The sequence below is a fragment of the Triticum urartu genome, unplaced genomic scaffold (assembly GCF_056163025.1).
Source record: "Triticum urartu cultivar PI428250 unplaced genomic scaffold, HENAU_Tu73 scaffold1279, whole genome shotgun sequence".
In the NCBI taxonomy this organism is placed as follows: Eukaryota; Viridiplantae; Streptophyta; class Magnoliopsida; order Poales; family Poaceae; genus Triticum; species Triticum urartu.
This window is the reverse complement of record NW_028259745.1, coordinates 1-21,278: the sequence shown is the minus strand read 5'-3', so window position 1 is coordinate 21,278 and position 21,278 is coordinate 1. Positions and strand designations below refer to the sequence as shown.

At 36.8% G+C, this 21,278-nt stretch overlaps 3 non-coding genes across 3 annotated transcripts; 2 read left to right on the top strand and 1 right to left on the bottom strand.

The window, feature by feature from the left end:
* The first annotated feature begins 7,236 nt into the window (after window positions 1-7,236).
* Window positions 7,237-7,323, top strand: TRNAS-GGA (transfer RNA serine (anticodon GGA)). Its single transcript has one exon. It is a non-coding gene; the product is annotated as a tRNA-Ser (tRNA).
* A 1,219-nt stretch (window positions 7,324-8,542) lies between these two features.
* On the bottom strand, window positions 8,543-8,615 carry TRNAT-UGU (transfer RNA threonine (anticodon UGU)). Its single transcript has one exon. It is a non-coding gene; the product is annotated as a tRNA-Thr (tRNA).
* A 1,667-nt stretch (window positions 8,616-10,282) lies between these two features.
* On the top strand, window positions 10,283-10,355 carry TRNAF-GAA (transfer RNA phenylalanine (anticodon GAA)). Its single transcript has one exon. It is a non-coding gene; the product is annotated as a tRNA-Phe (tRNA).
* Window positions 10,356-21,278: the final 10,923 nt, after the last annotated feature.

The window sequence follows — 21,278 nt, the reverse complement described above, 5'->3', positions numbered from 1 at the left end:
TATCCAAAATCCTTTTTATCTGGCATTAATTTGGAACCGCGTGCATCTAAAGCGCCCTTTACTAAAATCAATGTAGTTGTATGCAAACCTAGAGCAATAGCATGATGAACCAAGAAATCCCCAGGTCCTATTGTTAAGAAAAGCGAATTACTATTCTCATTAACAGCATTCAACCATCCGGGCAACCATAGGCTTCGACCCGCATTGAAAGCGGGGCCATTCGTTGAAGATAAGAGTATATCGAACCCATATGTCGTCTTGCCATGAGCAGATTGTATCCATTGGGCAAATATAGGTTCGATCAAGATTTGCTTTTCTGGAGTACCAAAAGCAAGCATGACGTCGTTATGAACATAAAGGCCCAAGGTATGGAATCCTAGAAAGAGGCTAGCCCAACTTAAATGAGATATGATAGCTTCTTTATGGTCTAACATTCTTGCCAATACATTATCCTCATTCTGTTCCGGATTGTAATCCCTAATGAAAAAAATAGCTCCATGAGCAAAAGCCCCTGTCATGATGAACCCTGCAATATATTGGTGATGAGTATATAAAGCAGCTTGAGTAGTAAAGTCTTGTGCTATGAATGCATAAGGAGGTAAAGAGTACATATGTTGAGCTACTAAGGAAGTAATAACCCCTAAAGAAGCTAGAGCAAGACCTAACTGAAAATGAATCGAATTGTTGATTGTGTCATAAAGGCCCTTATGCCCACGCCCTAATCGACCCCCCGGAGGAGTATGCGCTTCTAAAAGATCTTTAATACTGTGCCCAATTCCGAAGTTAGTTCGATACATGTGACCGGCAATGAGAAAAATAAATGCAATAGCTAAATGATGGTGAGCCATATCGGTCAGCCACAAACTTTGTGTTTGTGGATGGAATCCCCCAAGAAGAGTTAGAATGGCAGTTCCCGCTCCTTGAGCGGTACCAAATAAATGATTACTCGAATCAGGGTTTTGGGCATAAAGATTCCATTGACCCGTCAAAAGGGGTCCCAACCCCTGGTGGATAGGGTAATACATCTAAGAAATTATTCCATCGAACGTACTCCCCCCTGGATGCGGGAATAGCAACATGAACTAAATGTCCTGTCCAAGCCAAAGAACTTACCCCGAAAAGTCCTGACAAATGATGATTGAGACGAGATTCCGCGTTTTTGAACCACGAAAGGCTTGGTTTCCATTTGGGTTGTAGATGTAACCAACCCGCTATTAAGGACAGCGTAGAAAGAAATAATAGAAAAAGAGCTCCAGTATAAAGATCCTCATTGGTGCGTAATCCTATTGTATACCACCACTGATAAACTCCAGAATAAGCAATATTCACTGGACCAGCAGCACCTCCTCGAGTAAAGGCTTCCACAGCGGGTTGACCAAAATGAGGATCCCAAATCGCATGAGCAATAGGTCTTACGTGTAAAGGATCCTGTATCCATGATTCAAAATTTCCTTGCCAAGCTACATGAAACAGATTTCCGGACGTCCATAGAAAGATTATTGCTAATTGCCCAAAGTGAGAAGCAAAAATGTTCTGATAAAGACGTTCTTCAGTAATATCATCATGACTTTCGAAATCATGTGCGGTAGCAATACCAAACCAAATACGACGAGTAGTGGGGTCCTGAGCTAAGCCTTGGCTAAACCTGGGAAATCTTAATTCCATAATGCCTTTCAAATCCTCCTAGCCACTATCCTACTGCAATAATTCTCGCTAAGAAGAATGCCCATGTCGTGGCAATTCCACCCAGAAGGTAATGGGTTACTCCTACAGCGCGTCCTTGTATAATGCTCAAGGCTCTAGGCTGAGTAGCAGGAGCAACTTTTAATTTGTTATGAGCCCAAACGATAGATTCAATGAGTTCTTGCCAATAACCACGGCCGCTGAATAAAAACATTAAACTGAAGGCCCAGACAAAATGAGCACCTAAGAAAAAAAGACCATATGCAGATAATGAAGAACCATAAGACTGAATGACTTGCGATGCCTGTGCCCACAAGAAATCTCGAAGCCACCCATTAATCGTAATGGAACTCTGTGCAAAGTTTCCCCCTGTAATATGAGTTACCACCCCTTGATCACTTATAGTACCCCAAACATCCGACTGCATTTTCCAACTGAAATGGAAAATGACTACCGAAATTGCATTGTACATCCAGAATAAACCTAAGAAAACATGATCCCAGGCGGATACTTGACATGTTCCCCCTCGGCCAGGCCCATCGCAAGGAAAGCGAAAACCTAGATTTGCTTTATCGGGTATCAAACGGGAACTCCGAGCAAATAAAACACCTTTCAAAAGTATTAATACAGTCACATGTATGGTAAATGCATGAATGTGATGGACTAAAAAATCTGCGGTTCCTAATGGAATAGGTAACAAAGCCACTTTGCCACCTACTGCTACTAACTCGCCGCCTCCCCACGTTAAGCTAGTACTTGTTGTTGCACCAGGAGCTGTTACGCCAGGCGCAGTAGCATGGATATTTTGTACCCATTGAGCAAAGATAGGTTGTAATTGTATGGCAGTATCCGAAAACATATCTTGTGGACGGCCTAAAGCACTCATGGTATCATTATGAATGTACAAGCCAAAACTGTGAAAACCTAGAAATATACATACCCAGTTAAGGTGGGATATGATTGCATCGCGGTGTCTAAGGACGCGATCTAATAGATCGTTGTATCGAGTAGTTGGATCATAGTCTCTTACCATAAAAATTGCTGCATGTGCAGCAGCACCGACTATTAGAAATCCGCCAATCCACATGTGGTGTGTGAACAAGGAAAGTTGTGTACCATAGTCAGTAGCTAGGTATGGATAGGGAGGCATAGAATACATATGATGAGCTACAACAATGGTTGTAGAGCCTAGCATAGCTAGGTTAAGAGATAATTGAGCATGCCATGACGTTGTTAAGATTTCATAAAGACCCTTATGGCCTTGTCCTGTAAATGGGCCCTTGTGAGCCTCCAAAATATCTTTAAGTCCATGGCCAATACCCCAATTGGTCCTATACATATGACCTGCGATTAGGAAAAGAATAGCAATAGCTAAATGATGGTGCGCAATATCGGTCAGCCAGAGACCACCGGTTACTGGATCTAGTCCTCCGCGAAAAGTCAGAAATTCTGCGTATTTGGACCAATTTAAAGTGAAAAAAGGGGTTGCTCCTTCGGCAAAACTAGGATAAAGTTGAGCCAAAAGGTCCCGATTCAAGATAAATTCATGAGGAAGTGGTATCTCTTTAGGATCCACCCCAGCGTCAAGAAATTGGTTAATTGGTAAAGATACATGAATTTGGTGCCCCGCCCAAGAAAGAGACCCAAGTCCTAATAATCCCGCTAAGTGGTGATTCAACATGGATTCTACATCTTGGAACCAGGCCAATTTGGGAGCGGCTTTGTGATAATGGAACCAACCAGCAAAAAGCATTAACGCTGCAAAAATCAATGCACCAATTGCAGTACAATAGAGTTGTAATTCACTAGTTATTCCAGATGCTCGCCAAAGCTGAAAAAAACCAGAGGTTATTTGGATTCCTCGGAAACCCCCGCCTACATCACCATTCAATATTTCTTGCCCTACTATAGGCCAAACTACCTGAGCACTGGGTCCAATGTGAGTAGGATCACTTAGCCATGCTTCATAATTGGAAAAACGGGCGCCATGAAAGTACATGCCACTCAACCAAAGAAAGATAATGGAAAGTTGCCCGAAATGAGCACTAAAGACTTTTCGAGAAATCTCCTCCAAATCACCAGTATGACTATCGAAATCGTGAGCATCAGCATGTAGGTTCCAGATCCAAGTGGTAGTATCAGGGCCCTTAGCTAGTGTTCTTGAGAAATGGCCGGGTCTGGCCCATTCCTCAAAAGATGTTTTTACAGGATCCCTATCCACAACAATTTTTACTTCTGGTTCCGGCGAACGAATAATCATTAAGTCCTCCTCTTTCCGGACAAGACATACAAAGAGACCCGCCAACTGTCTTTTTAGTGAATCTTTGAAAGATATATATTTTGAAAGATAGATTTTGAAAGATAGATTTTGAAAGATAGATATTGTGATTAGTTCTTTTCTTTACTATCTACCATCCTTCTATTTTTTTTTTAGTTATTCACTGGAGCAATTATATATTGAAGTCAATCCGAGGCAAGTGTTCGGGTCTATTATGACATAAAGATTAGGTGCCTAACGGACATTGTTTATCTTGAAAAACAAATATTTCTCGACGTAAGAAAAAAATCTTTTTTATTTTTAATTTAAGAAACTAGTGTATTTTTTTTGAGGGCATAAGCTCCTATCTATATCTACTTTCCTTGAGCATAATATAGGGTTTTTTATTTGATTCTAAATTCCAAGATAACTCATTAGAATTATTAATAAGATGGTCCTAATATATTAGCAATATTTAGATTGCCCCCTCTTTTTATTCACTTTATTACTTCTATTCTAGACCCTATCCCTATGGTTTATTCTTATGAAATATCATATAAAATAGAAGGTATAAGAAATGGATATAATGAAATTCTTGATTCGATCTTACGACCTAATTTATTTGATTAATGGATCAACAACCAAACCACCCATTTTATGAAAAAGAAGGAGCATGGTCTTATTCAAATTCAAAGCGCTTCGTAATCTTCAACCAGTTCTGTGCTTCAATATAATTTCCCGGAGTAAGCGCTATAGCTTGTTTCCAATATTCAGCAGCTTGATCAAACCAAGCTTCCGCAATTTCCGAATCACCCTGTAGAATGGCCTGTTCTCCTCGGTCGGAATAGGAAGTTCCTTCCCTTAGAACCGTACTTGAGAGTTTCCTACCTCATACGGCTCAGAAATTGCTATCTGAATTTCCCCTATCTTAACTGAATTCGATTTATCAAAAATCGATCCAATTTGTTCTTGGGTTAAGCAGAAGAAATTAATTACCTAAGTTTCAAACCCTAATTTTTATCAATAATCAGTTTGATCTTTTTTCCCACCTTCAGAAGAATGAAGCATAGATAGATATAGAGCCTTCGTTCAAATTTTCTGAGAGGTAACTATCCCGGTTTCATATATGAAATCTCTATAGAATCCTTGAAAAAGACTTTTTTCCATAAGAAAGAAAAAAGAACTTACTATCTTTGGGATCTGATACTACACCGCTGCTTAATCCCTTAGTGGATCGGCTCTATTACATAAGCGGATTCCTAAATTTTGCCCCATATCATGGGATAAGTAAGCAGTTTTTTTTAGTTGTATCGACCCAGTCGCTCACTAATTGATCTTTACGGTGCTTTCTCTATCAATTTGAGAAACTTTATCCATAGAGTAGTAGTATAGGCCATACTTTCTTCGTTTTTTGATTCTCGTGAAGTGTCCTTCCTTCCTACAGCTGATAGGGAAAAATCGTTGTTTTTACGATCCCTATGTAGAAAGCCCTTTTTTTCTAGTATTTACTAGAAAATTTGATCCTCTCTTTTTTTTTTTTCTTTCTATAGTGGAGATAGTCGCACGTAATGACAGATCACGGCCATATTATTAAAAGCTTGCGGTAAGAAGGGGTTTCGTTCTAGTGCCCGGAAATAATATTCCAAAGCCTTTGTATGCTCTCCATTGCTTGTGTGTATAAGGCCTATGTTATAGAGTATATAACTTCGATCATAGGGATCGATTTCTAGTCGCGTAGCTTCATAATAATTTTGCAAAGCTTCCGCATAATTTCCTTCGGATTGAGCCAACATCCGTTACGGTCGTTCATTCTATTCAAAAAATCTCCGTTCCAAAACCGTACATGAGGTTTTCATCTCATACGGCTCCTCCCTTCTGTACATAATAGTACTAAGCGAAATAATCTATAGAATCAAAATAGAATTAGTCCCGTCTCATTATGAACCGAAAGGGGCTGGTATTTTTCCAAGAAATCTCTAGCCAACCTTCCCACAAGAGGTTTTTCTTAACACCAATGAATTCTATTAATGCTAGAGGAAAACGATAGCTCCAATAATTTCTTTGTTCTCAACGCCTCCTATTTAGAGGAATTAGCTACTTCAACGATCTTTGATGGTTATAGGGGTATCCAAAGTACAAACCTGATGGTTGTTTGTTATCCCAACCATTCTTCCCAGCCCTGATACCGATCAGGAAAGGGGTAATTTCTAACAAAGTTTTTCTCTTGTTGATTCCTATTTCTAGGTGTAGTGCTTTTCTCCCCTATGCTGCCTACGGATACTAATAGAGTAGGATTGGCCTGTAATCCATACCATACCATATCCTGTAGGTGTAACCTTTCGCTCAATACTCAAATCTACAATTGAAGTATCTGAAGCCGCATCAATCGAGGATACACGACGGAAGGAATTGTTAGTTCGCCTCACCTTCCCGAAGCGTGGGTTTGTTTGCTTTACAAATTTGGTTCTCTCTATGCCAACCCCCCTCTCTTTTTCGTAAGACTGAGGTATAGGTAGGGCTAAAAAAAAGCAAAAAAAAGAGTCAAATCGCACCATCTCTATAATAAGTAAATGCCTTTTTTTCTCCTGAGGTTGTCGGAATTATTCGCAATAAAATATTGGCTACAATTGAGGAGGTCTTATCAATGAAATTTCCATTTCCACGGGATCTAGGCATAATTCCCAACCCATTCTATATAGAATTGTTTTCATTCCTTCACAAAATAACATAAAAACAAACACATTCGATTCTTATAATTATAAATAGATTGATCCATATGCTCTACTCTAAATCCATATGCTTTAAATGGATAAGAGAGATATGGATTTTCCGCTCAGCTCAAATTGTATCCTTTTCCTTCTGCTTGGACACGAAGAGATATGAAATATTTGACTAAGACTGGATTTCATTCCACTTTCCTATTTCTGAACAACAACTTATGTTATCAACTATTTCGTGTTTTCAAAGTTATTAATTGTCTCATACCCTATTTTTGATTTCGATAGTATGGTGTAGCGTATCTTATGCAAACGGAATTCTAAGGTTTCTTTATTTTATTATGCAATAAGAAGAATTCTTCCATTTTCTTTTTCTTTAGTTGCGGGAAAACCCAAATTAAAACTTTTATTTTATAGCGAGCGCAATTTCTAGTAAAAAATCCTGTATCCTTCCACTTAGATCAAAAGGAATTTTTCCAATAGAACTATGGAACCCCCGAGTGGTTGCGGTTGTACCTGTACTGCAGGAATAAGAAAACTCGCTATTCACTCAGTTTATTTTCCATAATAAGTTATGTAGGAGAGATGGCCGAGCGGTTCAAGGCGTAGCATTGGAACTGCTATGTAGACTTTTGTTTACCGAGGGTTCGAATCCCTCTCTTTCCGTTTTTCTTAATTCATCAACGTTAAGGATCACAATGTATCAAATCAAATAACAATTTTTTCCAGCAATAATATAATATCTTATATTATCTTATTTTGATTTAATAGAAATTAGAAATTCTCTATAGCAAATTACTGTGGTATGTAAAATACACATAGAGGAAAAAAGAAAAAAGGATCCTAATCCTAGGGTTAATCAATTTTAGCTAGTTGATGGGAAAATACAAATTAATGGTAATGGTCTTAGGGCGATTTAGTTCGGGGAAAGGGGAAGGGGAAGAAAATTCTATGAACCTTTCCTTTTTTCGTTAAGTTCAAGTCTGACGAGAGTAATATTCTACAACTAACAACTCATTTATTTTGAGACCGACCCACTTCCTATCTAGGATTTTATTTACTAGTCCTTTATATTCCAACGTGTCAATCGCCAAATGCTTTGGCAATTTCCCCGGGTCCGATGAAGCAATATAATTTTGAACCAGACCTTTTGATCTTTGGTTATCTTTCGTAGTAATAATATCTCGGGGTTTGCAACGAAAACTTGGTATATTGACTATACGACCATTAACTAAAATATGTCTATGGTTGACTAATTGGCGGGCCCCAGGAATGGTTGAAGCCATACCCAATCGAAAAAGGATATTATCCAAACGCATTTCAAGTAATTGTAGTAAAACCTGGCCTGTTGACCTTTTTGCTTTTCCAGCGATATGTACATATCTAAGTAATTGTCGTTCTGTCAGACCATAATGAAAACGCAATTTCTGTTTTTCTTGAAGACGAATACGATATTGCTCCTTTTTCCCAGAATTGAATTTTTTTTTAAGATTACTTCCGGATTTAGGTGTTTTTCTAGTGAGTCCTGGTAAAGCTCCCAGACGGCGTATTTTTTTTAAACGAGGTCCTCGATAACGGGACATGAAGACTCCTTTTTTTATTTTATTGAAATTTCATTTTACACAATTAATTTCATTGTATTTACATTACAGAATACATCGAAATTAAAACTGAATTAAACTACAGGATAAACAGAGTAAAATCAACTAAAGTACCCCAAAAAATGGAATTTCATCAAAATCTTTTTTTTTTGTATATATATTATTTATTTTATTGTTTTGTATCTAGCAAAATTGTAAGGTAAAAAACATAAAAGATCCTGGATTCTCCATTTAATTCGGAAAAAAAGAGATTCTTGTTCGTAGAACATCGATAGAGAAAAAAAAGCCGACTATCGGATTTGAACCGATGACCCTCGCATTACAAATGCGATGCTCTAACCTCTGAGCTAAGTGGGCTTACATAACGGAAATAGTGTAACAAATAGAAATAGGTATAGTATAGGAAATCCGTAAAATCTCAGATATTAGTTATTAATCTTAGCTATTAACTAGTTCTAAATTTGAAGTTATACTTATAAAAATAAAAAAATACTAAAACTTCTTAAAGATAAAGTTAGCTTGATATGCTTAACTATAGGATATTAAAAAATAAAATTATAGAATTTATTGGTATTTTCATTCGATCATTATAGACTTTATTATTTGTTAATAATTTGAGGATTAATATTTCACTAAGGGGAACATAGAGTCAGAGTAAATAAAATTGCTAATTCTGATTAGAAAAAAAGAATAAATATCAAGCGTTATAGTATAATTTTGAATACTATAAAAAAGTAAGACGGGAGGTGGGGGAGATAAAAACTTTTGGATATATTGATTCGGATTGAATTGCAAATACATCAAGGATAGAATCAATTCAATTCTGAATTGCAATAAGCAAGCGAGGTCTCTCAAATAGAGTCGAACTGAACTGCTAGACTACGTTGAGTGATGAACTCAATGATTCAAAAAAAAAACTAAGAGATGGATGAAATTACACAAGGAATCCTGGTCTCAAAGAAGAGGGAAATGGGGATATGGCGAAATCGGTAGACGCTACGGACTTGATTGTATTGAGCCTTGGTATGGAAACCTGCTAAGTGGTAACTTCCAAATTCAGAGAAACCCTGGAATTAAAAAAGGGCAATCCTGAGCCAAATCCGTGTTTTGAGAAAACAAGGGGTTCTCGAACTAGAATACAAAGGAAAAGGATAGGTGCAGAGACTCAATGGAAGCTGTTCTAACGAATCGAGTTAATTACGTTGTGTTGTTAGTGGAATTCCTTCTAGTTCTAAATTAGAGAAAGAGGGGTTTTATACCTTATACATTTAATAAACACGTATAGATACTGACATAGCAAACGATTAATCACAGAACTCATATTATATTCTAATTATAATATAGGTTCTTTATCTTTTTTAAAAATGAAATTAGAAATGATAATGATTATGAAATAAAAAACTCATATCATAATTTTTTTTTTTCATTATTGTGAATCCACTCCAATCGAATATTGAATAATCAAATTCTTCAATTAAAATTCAAAGTTTTCGAGATCTTTAAAAAAGTGGATTAATCGGACGAGGACAAAGAGAGAGTCCCATTCTACATGTCAATACTGACAACAATGAAATTTCTAGTAAAAGGAAAATCCGTCGACTTTATAAGTTGTGAGGGTTCAAGTCCCTCTATCCCCAAATCCTCTTTTATTCCCTAACTATACTATATTATTATTATTTATCCTCTTTTTTTTTTTCTTTTTATCAATGCACTTTTTTTTCTTTTTATCAATGCAATGGGTTTAAGATTCATTAGCTTTCTCATTCTACTCTTTCACAAAGGAATGCGAAGAGAACTCAATGGATCTTATCCTATTCATTGAATAGATTTCTTTTTTATTAGAGTATCGGCAAGAAATCTTGGTTATTCACTCTATTTTTAAGTTTTATTTAAGTAAACCATGCACAATGCATAGGACTACCCCCCCCATTTTCAAATTTAAAATTTGAAATACTTTAATTAATTTTTAGTCCTTTTAATTGACATAGATACAAATACTCTACTAGGATGATGCACAAGAAAAGGTCAGGATAGCTCAGTTGGTAGAGCAGAGGACTGAAAATCCTCGTGTCACCAGTTCAAATCTGGTTCCTGGCAGAGAAAAAAAAAAAAAAGATCCACCGAATAGGTATTGATCCAAATACCTCGAGATGGATTGTGATACATATTCATTAATAATATTTATTCATCTAAGTGGATAAATCTATAATATAAATATAGAGGCACTTCTTTTTCTTTTTAAAGAAGTTTTAAAATATATCTTTTCTTTATGATAAAGAAGGGGGTGAGATTCCCCTTTATTTTTTTGCGTTTCTTAATTTTGTATTCCGCTATTCCGACGAATATTTTTTTAGTCTTGCTTATCTTTATCTTATCTTATTTTCCTAGTTGTGCTAAGTAATGTGCGCGGTACAAAGTTCCTGGTAGAGAACTTCTTTGAGTCATCCTATTTTTCTGTTCATATGAAGGAAATTAATATGCGATTTTCAAAATAGGGGAATCCAAATGAAACCCTTTTTTTGCTCAGTCTATCTGGAATGCTTTTGTATAATTAGGAATTAATTATAAATAGGTATTCCGTTTCATCTAGGAAAAGAACCTAAAAATATTCCTTGACTTGAATAAAATCTGGAGTTGTGTTGTATAAGTGAGCATGAATTTCTTATCATTCAATGAGCATCTTGTATTTCATAAAAATTGGGGGTTATATAATCCTTACGTAAGGGCCAGCCTATCCAACTTTCAGGCATTAGGATACGTTTAAGGCGCGGATGATTATCATAAGAGATTCCCACCATATCATAAGATTCGCGTTCTTGAAAATCGGCACTTCTCCAAATCCAGAAGACAGACGGAATTCTAGGATTATCCTTTTGGGCAAAGACTTTTATGCAGACTTCTTCTGGATTATCTATACCATATTGTATTCTCGTAAGATGATACACGCTAGCTAAAGATCCACCGGGTGCTACATCATAAGCACATTGGGAGCGTAAATAATTGTAACCATATACATATAAAATGACAGCAATGGAATCCCAATCCCCTGCTTTTATTTGTAAAGTCTCTATTCCTCGGTGATCAAAGCCCAAAGATCTATGAACCACCTCATGTTTGACTAGCCAATTAGATAACCAACCCTGCTGCATTGTCTTCATCTCTCCCTCTTTGTATAAATATTTCACATTTCGGATGCAAGTTTGAAAGATTGCCCTGCTTTTTATTTTTCTACACAAAAGAGCCCCTCTCCTAATTCACTAATTTGTAGGAAGGTACTGAACTTTTGGATTTGAAAAAAGTTTCAGAAGATATATCTAATGTAGATGGTGATTGATAGAGCAATTCTTGCTCATAAGTTCCTGTATGAGTACTGCGCCTAACATAAAGCTTGTGACTGGTAGTAAAACATCTATTTTTATTTTGAGATAGAGTTTGATCCTCAACTATTTCTCGCGATATCTTCTTACGAAGTTTTGTTAGGGCATCTATAACTGCCTCCGGTTTAGGTGGGCAGCCCGGCAAGTAGACATCCACAGGAATTAACTTATCAACTCCCCGAACAGTACTATAGGAATCCGTACTGAACATTCCCCCTGTAATAGTACAGGCTCCCATAGCAATGACGTATTTTGGTTCAGGCATTTGCTCGTATAATCTCACTAAAGAGGGAGCCATTTTCATTGTTACCGTACCGGCTGTTAAAATTAGGTCTGCTTGCCTAGGACTTGATCTTGGTACCAATCCATAACGATCAAAGTCGAATCGTGAGCCTATTAATGAAGCAAATTCAATGAAACAACAACTGGTACCGTATAGAAGGGGCCATAAACTGGAGAGTCTTGACCAATTCGAAAGATCATTTGGTGTAGTTGAAATAACAGAATTGGAACTTGTTTGGTCAAGTAAGGGAAACTCAATCAAATTCATAACTGTCTCAATAGAATCTTTTCCTTCTTTTTTTTTGTCTAAATATTCAGTTAAGACCATTCCAAGGCTCCTTTTCGCCATGCATAAACTAAACCAACAACTAAGATAAGCACGAAAATCAAAGCTTCGATAAAAACGGATACACCCAATACGTCGAAACTCATTGCCCAAGGGTATAGAAAGACGGTTTCCACATCAAAAACAACAAAAACGAGCGCAAACATATAATAGCGTATTCGGAATTGTACCCAAGCCCCTCCCATGGGTTCTATACCCGATTCATAACTAGAAAGCTTCTCTGGTCCTTCACTAACCGGGGCTAAAAGTCCTGAAATCGAAAATGCCAAAATAGGAATAAGGCTTGCTATTATTAGAAATGTCCAAAAAATATCATATTCGTGAAGCAGAAACATAATGTACTCCCATTAATGTGGAATAGGCGGAACTTAAATTAGTCAATTCAATTCAGCATTGTCAATTTATCCAGAACTTCTCTCTTTTCCTCGGTGAAACAAGAATCTTTTTTGTTCAAACAAAAGCGCTTAGTTTAAGTTTAGCCTTTGTTTCCTCTGTGCTGCATCTTCTTTAAAGATTCATCCAATGGAATCCCAACTCCCTTTCTTTTGGATTTCCATTCTATTTAGATATGGTGTATGTAGATCTAATTCTTATATAAAGAAAACTTTCTCGTTTCACTTTGTCTCGCTTTCTCTAGAATCTCTAGAAAAAAGAATAGCTCTATCCTTTATTTAATATTTAATAATAAAATAATAAGAGACTATTAAATAAAAATGAGAATACTACTAAATTAGAACCTAATTAAGATAGTAGGACTAATCTATGCAGTATAATTAATGAGAAGTAATACTATAAAATAAAAATAAAGAACTCTATTTCAGAACTATGAGACAGAATATTCTGTTTTCTTATTTACTCTTTACTTTATTTTTTCTATTTAAAGTTGATCAATTTACATAATGTATCTATAAACAAAGTAATAAATATACTTAAAACAAAGTAGGAATTCGCAAAATGGATAAAATCATTGCAGTTATTATAGGGAAGTCTAGAGATATCCTATTTGAAGGAGGACGGGATTCAAATCAGGGAAAGGATCCTTTCTTCTATTGATTTGATAGAAATTCGTTTTTCTTTTCCTGTCTGTATGATTTTGATTTTCGATGAATGAGCCTTTGGTAATGCTTTTATCTCTATTCTATGTCGCAGGCGCCTATCCAGTCTATAAACAAATACTAATGAGAAAATGAAAACTATACTAAACTAAAGAAAACATAGGATAGAGATCCTAAAATCTAAAAAAGGGCATATTAGGGCTATACGGATTCGAACCGTAGACCTTCTCGGTAAAACAGATCAAACGGATTATTATCGAAATGATTTGAACTGTTTCAAAGACCCAACATGCATTTTTTTGCATTGGGCTCTTTCATAAACTGATTTAAAGATCAGTTAGTCCACCATAGTTTTTCTTTACGGAAAGATAATGAGATGGCTCCCTGTGCTCTGATTGATTTTTTGTATTATGATCTATCTAGGAGCAATACCAAAGTGTTTCAAAGGAGGATTACCTTGACTTAGGTCTGCCTCCGGTCTAAATTAAATCAACCTAAGTGAAATGGAGTCTCTATCGTTCCACTGCAAGAGTTAACTATGAGACTTCATACACCTTAAAGTTCATAGAACGAAAAGAAGTTTTTTGGAGGCCCTTATCCTCATTACGCCTAGCATTTAGTGGGCTGGATATTTACCTTATCAACTAGCAAATCCATAAGGGTTCTATTTGATTAGGCACCTGAATTGGCACCTGAATCGGACTGAACCGACTGTTTGTCAGGCTACTGTTCTCCTATTCTCTCGAATCTATGAAGTAAGACATTGATTTTGCAATAAGATCGATTATGTTCATTGCATAATAAGCTCCTTTGAAAAGCATTGGCGCACGTGTAAACGAGTTGCTCTACCGAACTGAGCTATAGCCCTTATCAGAGATATCTTAACATATAGATAATTTCTTGTCAAGATGAATATTTTCTAATGCCAGAGGATACCCCTTTGATCTGTATCTGTTTAGTATTTAGTTTAGTATTTAGTATATAACAGACCAATAACAGAGCGGTATTGCTTAGAAAAGGGATTCAATATATAATCGATCGAAGTAATGGGTCTTCCTTTGTGGTGATAAATTGCCTACTTAACTCAGTGGTTAGAGTATTGCTTTCATACGGCGGGAGTCATTGGTTCAAATCCAATAGTAGGTAAGTAGGTAGAAAAATTACTAGATAGCATTGGACTTACTTCGCTTCGCTATCTAATAACTTTTTCTACCCCTCTTCCCTTTTTCTTTGTATCAACTATAAACCACTGGATTGTCTTCAATTGGATGGGGGAATCCAATTGACAGCCTCGATTCGTATCCTAGCTCGTCTGAGAGCGAGCTTCGCTTCAACCAAATCTTTCGTACCCTCAGCTTTACTCAAGTTAGCTTCGGCTATTTCAAGTGCCTTTTGAGCTTCTTCCGGATCAATATCACTACCCAGTTCCGCATCATTTCCTAAAATGATGATCTCATTATTAACTATTCTCGCAAAACCGCTCCACAGAATCGCTGTTAACCATTGGTCGTTGAGGAGGCGTATTCTCAAAGGACCCATATCTACTGCTGTGTTAATGGGGGCGTGGTTTGGTAATACGCCAATTTGGCCACTATTAGTGGATAAAATGATTTCTTTCACTTCACAATCCCAAATAATTCGCTTAGGAGTCAGTACATAAAGATTTAATTTCATTTCTTCGATTTGTTCTCCTCTTCTAAGGTTATAGCTTTCGTGCTAGCTTCATCGATGTTACCCACCAAATAAAAAGCCTGTTCAGGTAGGCCGTCTAATTCTCCGGAAAGGATTAGTTGAAATCCCCTAATAGTTTCCGCAAGAGCAACATACTTTCCTGGAGAACCAGTAAAAACTTCTGCCACAAAGAACGGTTGTGATAAGAAACGCTCAATTTTTCTTGCTCTTGCTACAGTTAAACGATCCTCTTCCGATAATTCATCCAAGCCAAGAATTGCGATAATGTCCTGAAGTTCTTTGTAACGTTGTAAAGTTTCCTTAACTCTTTGCGCAGTTTCATAATGTTCGTTGCCAACGATCCGAGGCTGTAACATAGTCGAGGTTGAATCTAAAGGATCTACTGCTGGATAAATACCCTTGGAAGCTAATCCTCTGGAAAGTACGGTAGTAGCATCCAAATGTGCAAATGTTGTGGCAGGGGCAGGGTCGGTCAAATCGTCTGCAGGTACATAAACTGCTTGAATCGAAGTTATAGATCCCTTTTTAGTAGAAGCAATTCTTTCTTGCAAAGAACCCATTTCTGTACTAAGAGTAGGTTGATAACCCACTGCGGAGGGCATTCTCCCTAATAAAGCGGATACCTCTGATCCTGCTTGAACAAAACGAAAGATATTATCGATAAATAAAAGCACGTCTTGCTTATTAACATCTCGGAAATATTCCGCCATAGTTAGGGCAGTTAAACCAACTCTCATACGAGCTCCCGGTGGTTCATTCATTTGGCCATAGACTAGAGCTACCTTTGATTCCTCAATATTTTTTTCATTAATTACTCCGGATTCCTTCATTTCCATATAAAGATCATTTCCTTCACGAGTCCGTTCCCCTACTCCACCGAATACGGATACGCCCCCATGAGCTTTAGCAATGTTATTGATTAATTCCATGATCAGTACTGTTTTACCTACTCCAGCCCCCCCAAATAGTCCTATTTTTCCTCCACGTCGATAAGGAGCTAAAAGATCGACGACCTTAATACCTGTTTCAAAGATGGATAATTTCGTATCTAACTCGATAAAGGCAGGCGCAGATCTATGAATAGGGAACGTTGCACTACTATCTACAGGACCCAAATTGTCAACAGGCTCCCCAAGAACGTTGAAAATTCGTCCGAGAGTAGCTCCACCGACCGGAACACTGAGAGGAGCTCCCGTGTCAATCACTTCCATTCCTCTCATCAACCCGTCCGTAGCACTCATAGCTACAGCTCTAACTCGATTATTTCCTAATAATTGTTGTACCTCACAAGTCACATTAATTTGCTTATCGGCAGTGTCTCTACTCTGGACTACCAAAGCGTTATAAATATAAGGTAACTTGCCTGGGGGAAAAGTGACATCCAGCACGGGTCCAATAATTTGATCGATACGACCTGTACTTTTTTCTTCAATTGTGGAAACCCCGGGAGGAGAAGTAGTAGGATTGGTTCTCATAATTATCACATAATTAAAAAAAAGGAATTTGTCGAAATTTTTCTTTTTTTATTGTTGAATAATGCCAAATCAAATCAAAAAAAATCCAAAAGTAAAAAGGAAATGAATTAGTTAATTCAATAAGAGAGAAAAGGGGACCAGGACTTGATTTCGTTGCCCAAGCGAATCCCATTCAATCGTTTACTCATGGAATGAGTCCATTGGAAAGTTCAATCAATCTTTTTTTTCATATACATTTTGCCTTTTGTGGAGGATCTGTGCCTACTCTACTTTCCTATCTAGGACTTCGATATACAAAATATATACTACTGTGAAGCATAGATTGCTGTCAACAAAGAATTTTATTAGTATTTAGTTAGGTATTTGCATTCAAAATAAGAAAAGAGAACTATTAAGAACTTGTAAAATAAGGATTAGGAATTAATTTGGGTTGCGCTATATCTATCAAAGAGTATACAATAATTATGGATTTGGTAAATCAAATCCATGGTTTAATAACGAACCGTGTTAACTTACCATAACAACAACTCAATTCCTATCGAATTCCTATATTGGAATTCCTATAGGATAGAACATACACAGGGTGTACGCATTATATATGAATGAAACATATTCATTAACCTAAGCATGCCCTCAATTTTCTTTAATGAGTTGATATTATATTAATTGAATATCCTTTTTGTTTTACGAGATTTTTGCTAAAGTTTCATTTACGCCTAATTAACATCGAGTAGACCCTGTTATTGTGAGAATTCTTAATTCAAGAGTTATAGGGAGGGACTTATGTCACCACAAACAGAAACTAAAGCAGGTGTTGGATTTCAAGCTGGTGTTAAAGATTATAAATTGACTTACTACACCCCAGAGTATGAAACTAAGGATACTGATATCTTGGCAGCATTCCGAGTAAGTCCTCAGCCTGGGGTTCCGCCCGAAGAAGCAGGGGCTGCAGTAGCTGCCGAATCTTCTACTGGTACATGGACAACTGTTTGGACTGATGGACTTACCAGTCTTGATCGTTACAAAGGACGATGCTATCACATCGAGCCTGTTGCTGGGGAAGACAACCAATGGATCTGTTATGTAGCTTATCCATTAGACCTATTTGAAGAGGGTTCCGTTACTAACATGTTTACTTCCATTGTAGGTAACGTATTTGGTTTCAAAGCCCTACGTGCTCTACGTTTGGAGGATCTACGAATTCCCCCTACTTATTCAAAAACTTTCCAAGGCCCGCCTCATGGTATCCAAGTTGAAAGAGATAAGTTGAACAAGTACGGTCGTCCTTTATTGGGATGTACTATTAAACCAAAATTGGGGATTATCCGCAAAAAATTATGGTAGAGCGTGTTATGAGTGTCTACGTGGTGGACTTGATTTTACCAAAGATGATGAAAACGTAAACTCACAACCATTTATGCGCTGGAGAGACCGTTTTGTCTTTTGTGCCGAAGCTATTTATAAATCACAGGCCGAAACCGGTGAAATCAAGGGGCATTACTTGAATGCGACTGCGGGTACATGTGAAGAAATGATTAAGAGAGCTGTATTTGCAAGAGAATTAGGGGTTCCTATTGTAATGCATGACTACTTAACTGGGGGATTCACCGCAAATACTACTTTGGCTCATTATTGCCGCGACAATGGCCTACTTCTTCACATTCACCGTGCAATGCATGCAGTTATTGATAGACAGAAAAATCATGGTATGCATTTCCGTGTATTAGCTAAAGCATTGCGTATGTCTGGGGGAGATCATATCCACTCCGGTACAGTAGTAGGTAAGTTAGAAGGGGAACGCGAAATGACTTTAGGTTTTGTTGATTTATTGCGCGATGATTTTATTGAAAAAGATCGTGCTCGCGGTATCTTTTTCACTCAGGACTGGGTATCCATGCCAGGTGTTATACCGGTAGCTTCAGGTGGTATTCATGTTTGGCATATGCCAGCTCTGACCGAAATCTTTGGGGACGATTCTGTATTACAATTTGGTGGAGGAACTTTAGGACATCCTTGGGGAAATGCACCTGGTGCAGCAGCTAATCGAGTGGCTTTAGAAGCCTGTGTACAAGCTCGTAACGAAGGGCGCGATCTTGCTCGCGAAGGTAATGAAATTATCCGAGCAGCTTGCAAATGGAGTCCTGAACTAGCCGCAGCTTGTGAAGTATGGAAGGCGATCAAATTCGAGTTCGAGCCGGTAGATACTATTGATTAACTAGATAAAACTAAAGATAAAGAAGGTATAAATAAAAAAGAAACGAAATAAAAAGAGAAAAAAATCAGTTATGAAATGCAGTAATTCTTCTTTATTCTTCTAATTGATTGCAATTAAACTCGGCTCAATCTTTTTTAGAAAAAAAAGATTGAGCCGAATAAAAATAGATCATGATATGATCATGAGACTTGACAAATTGAGATTCGTCTATTCTATATATCTAGAATATATATATTAAGGTATAATACAATAAAGAAATACAAATAAAATAATAAAATAATAAAATATAGTATTATCATATGATAATGATAATGGAATCAAATACGCAGTATTTACAGAAAAAAGTCTTCGTTTATTGGGAAAGAATCAATATACTTTTAATGTCGAATCGGGATTCACTAAGACAGAAATAAAGCATTGGGTCGAACTCTTCTTTGGTGTTAAGGTGGTAGCTGTGAATAGCCATCGACTACCTGGAAAAGGTAGAAGAATAGGACCTATTCTGGGCCATACAATGCATTACAGACGTATGATCATTACCCTTCAACCGGGTTATTCTATTCCACTTCTAGATAGAGAAAAAAACTAAAGGAGAATGAATGAAAAAAGACATAGTTTGGAAGTTAGACCTTTTTATAGGACTCTCTTTCAATTTCAAAAAAGAGGACGTTTGAAACTTTTAACAGGCGTAATCGTGAGTCAACAAGTGACTCGAACTGTGTGTAAAAAAAGAAGCATTTTTTTTTTTTCAAAATGCTAGAACTAGATAAGGAAGTTTTCTATAACCTTGAGAAAAAGGATAAAAAGGTAGTTTTTTTTTAGTTTATGACTCCGATCAAGAGCGAGAAATCCTTGATTTGGGATTGGACATAGAACCTGGACCCATCGTAGAGACGTTTAGTTCAAAAGAAAGGATCGTATCCTGATGGTAAGAATTATACTTTCGTGGAAATACAGCGCTATAGACTTCAATGCGGTAGAGTAGACGTTTTGTTTCTAATTTTTCTGGACCAAACCTCCGCTCCGACCCAACGATACAATGAATTTTTTCTGTTCATATTCATAAATAAAAAAGATTCGGAATCGCAATGCTACTATATGCGTCCAGAGGAGTATTTGGAATAATATTCTTCTATAATCCATTATTGCGGGGGGTCTTACTAACAGGGCTTCGCTGCACGGGACAGGTCTTCGTCGAAAAGCTAACTCCACCCGGCATTTTCATACCCTTTCTTTGGGTGGTATATCGCCTTTTAAAGTCTAAGAGGGTAGTAGGGGATCTATAGTAGGTAAGATAATTTGCCCTTTGATTTTGATTGAATATACTATTTTTCCGCCTTTACCACGCATTATTGTATGCGCTTCTAGAGAAGTATGTATGCAGGAAGTAAATTCTAACCGCTTTCTTTTGAATCCAATTTCAAATTAGATTAGAAAGATAGAAAGGCCATGAGGATGGGAAAATCAAAATAAAATCTTTTTAATTAGTTCTCCTTTTTTGGAATTTTCTTATTATCCTTTCATTTTTTTTACAGAATATTTTTCAAACTAAAAATAAAAAATACAATACAATAGTCAATATTCCTTATAATAGATATACTTAATTATATCATAAGAATCTTAAGATATTTTTCGACTAGATAGAAATAGTAAATTTGAATTGAGACACCTATTCCATGACGGATTTAAACTTACCTTCTATTTTCGTGCCTTTAGTAGGCTTAGTATTTCCGGCAATTGCAATGACTTCTTTATTTCTTTATGTGCAAAAAAATAAGATTGTCTAGTATTTTTTAGTGTAAGTAATATAATATGGTAGGGTATGTGGCTTTTTCTACACACACTTTCTACACACAAATGAAAAACGGTTATGGATGCGGATATAGGCTACGAGCATAAATGCATGAATATGCAGAGCCAGGTATAGCGAGTTTTATTTTATTTATTTTAATTGAATCAACGAATATTTTTTGAATAGAAAGTCAATGTATCTAACCTATTATTTCACAGGAGTACTAGTTGCTGAAGGCGATTTCAGAATCAAAAAAAGTAAAGTCAAAATTATTTAGCTTATTCTCTCAATTTCAATCGACCGCTGCTGGATTTAGTATATCTAATATGAATTGGCGATCAGAACACATATGGGTAGAACTTCTAAAAGGTTCTCGAAAAAGGGGTAATTTTTTCTGGGCCTGTATTCTTTTTCTAGGTTCACTAGGATTCTTATCGGTTGGGATTTCCAGTTATCTTGGTAAGAATATTATATCTATACTTCCATCTCAAGAAATTCTTTTTTTTCCGCAGGGGGTCGTGATGTCTTTCTACGGAATCGCAGGCCTATTCATTAGCTCCTACTTGTGGTGTACTATTTTGTGGAATGTAGGTAGTGGTTATGACCGATTCGATAGAAAAGAGGGAATAGTGTGCATTTTTCGTTGGGGATTCCCTGGAATAAAACGTCGCGTCTTCCTTCGATTCCTTATGCGGGATATCCAATCAATTAGAATTCAGGTTAAAGAGGGTCTTTATCCTCGTCGTATTCTTTATATGGAAATCCGGGGCCAGGGGATCATTCCCT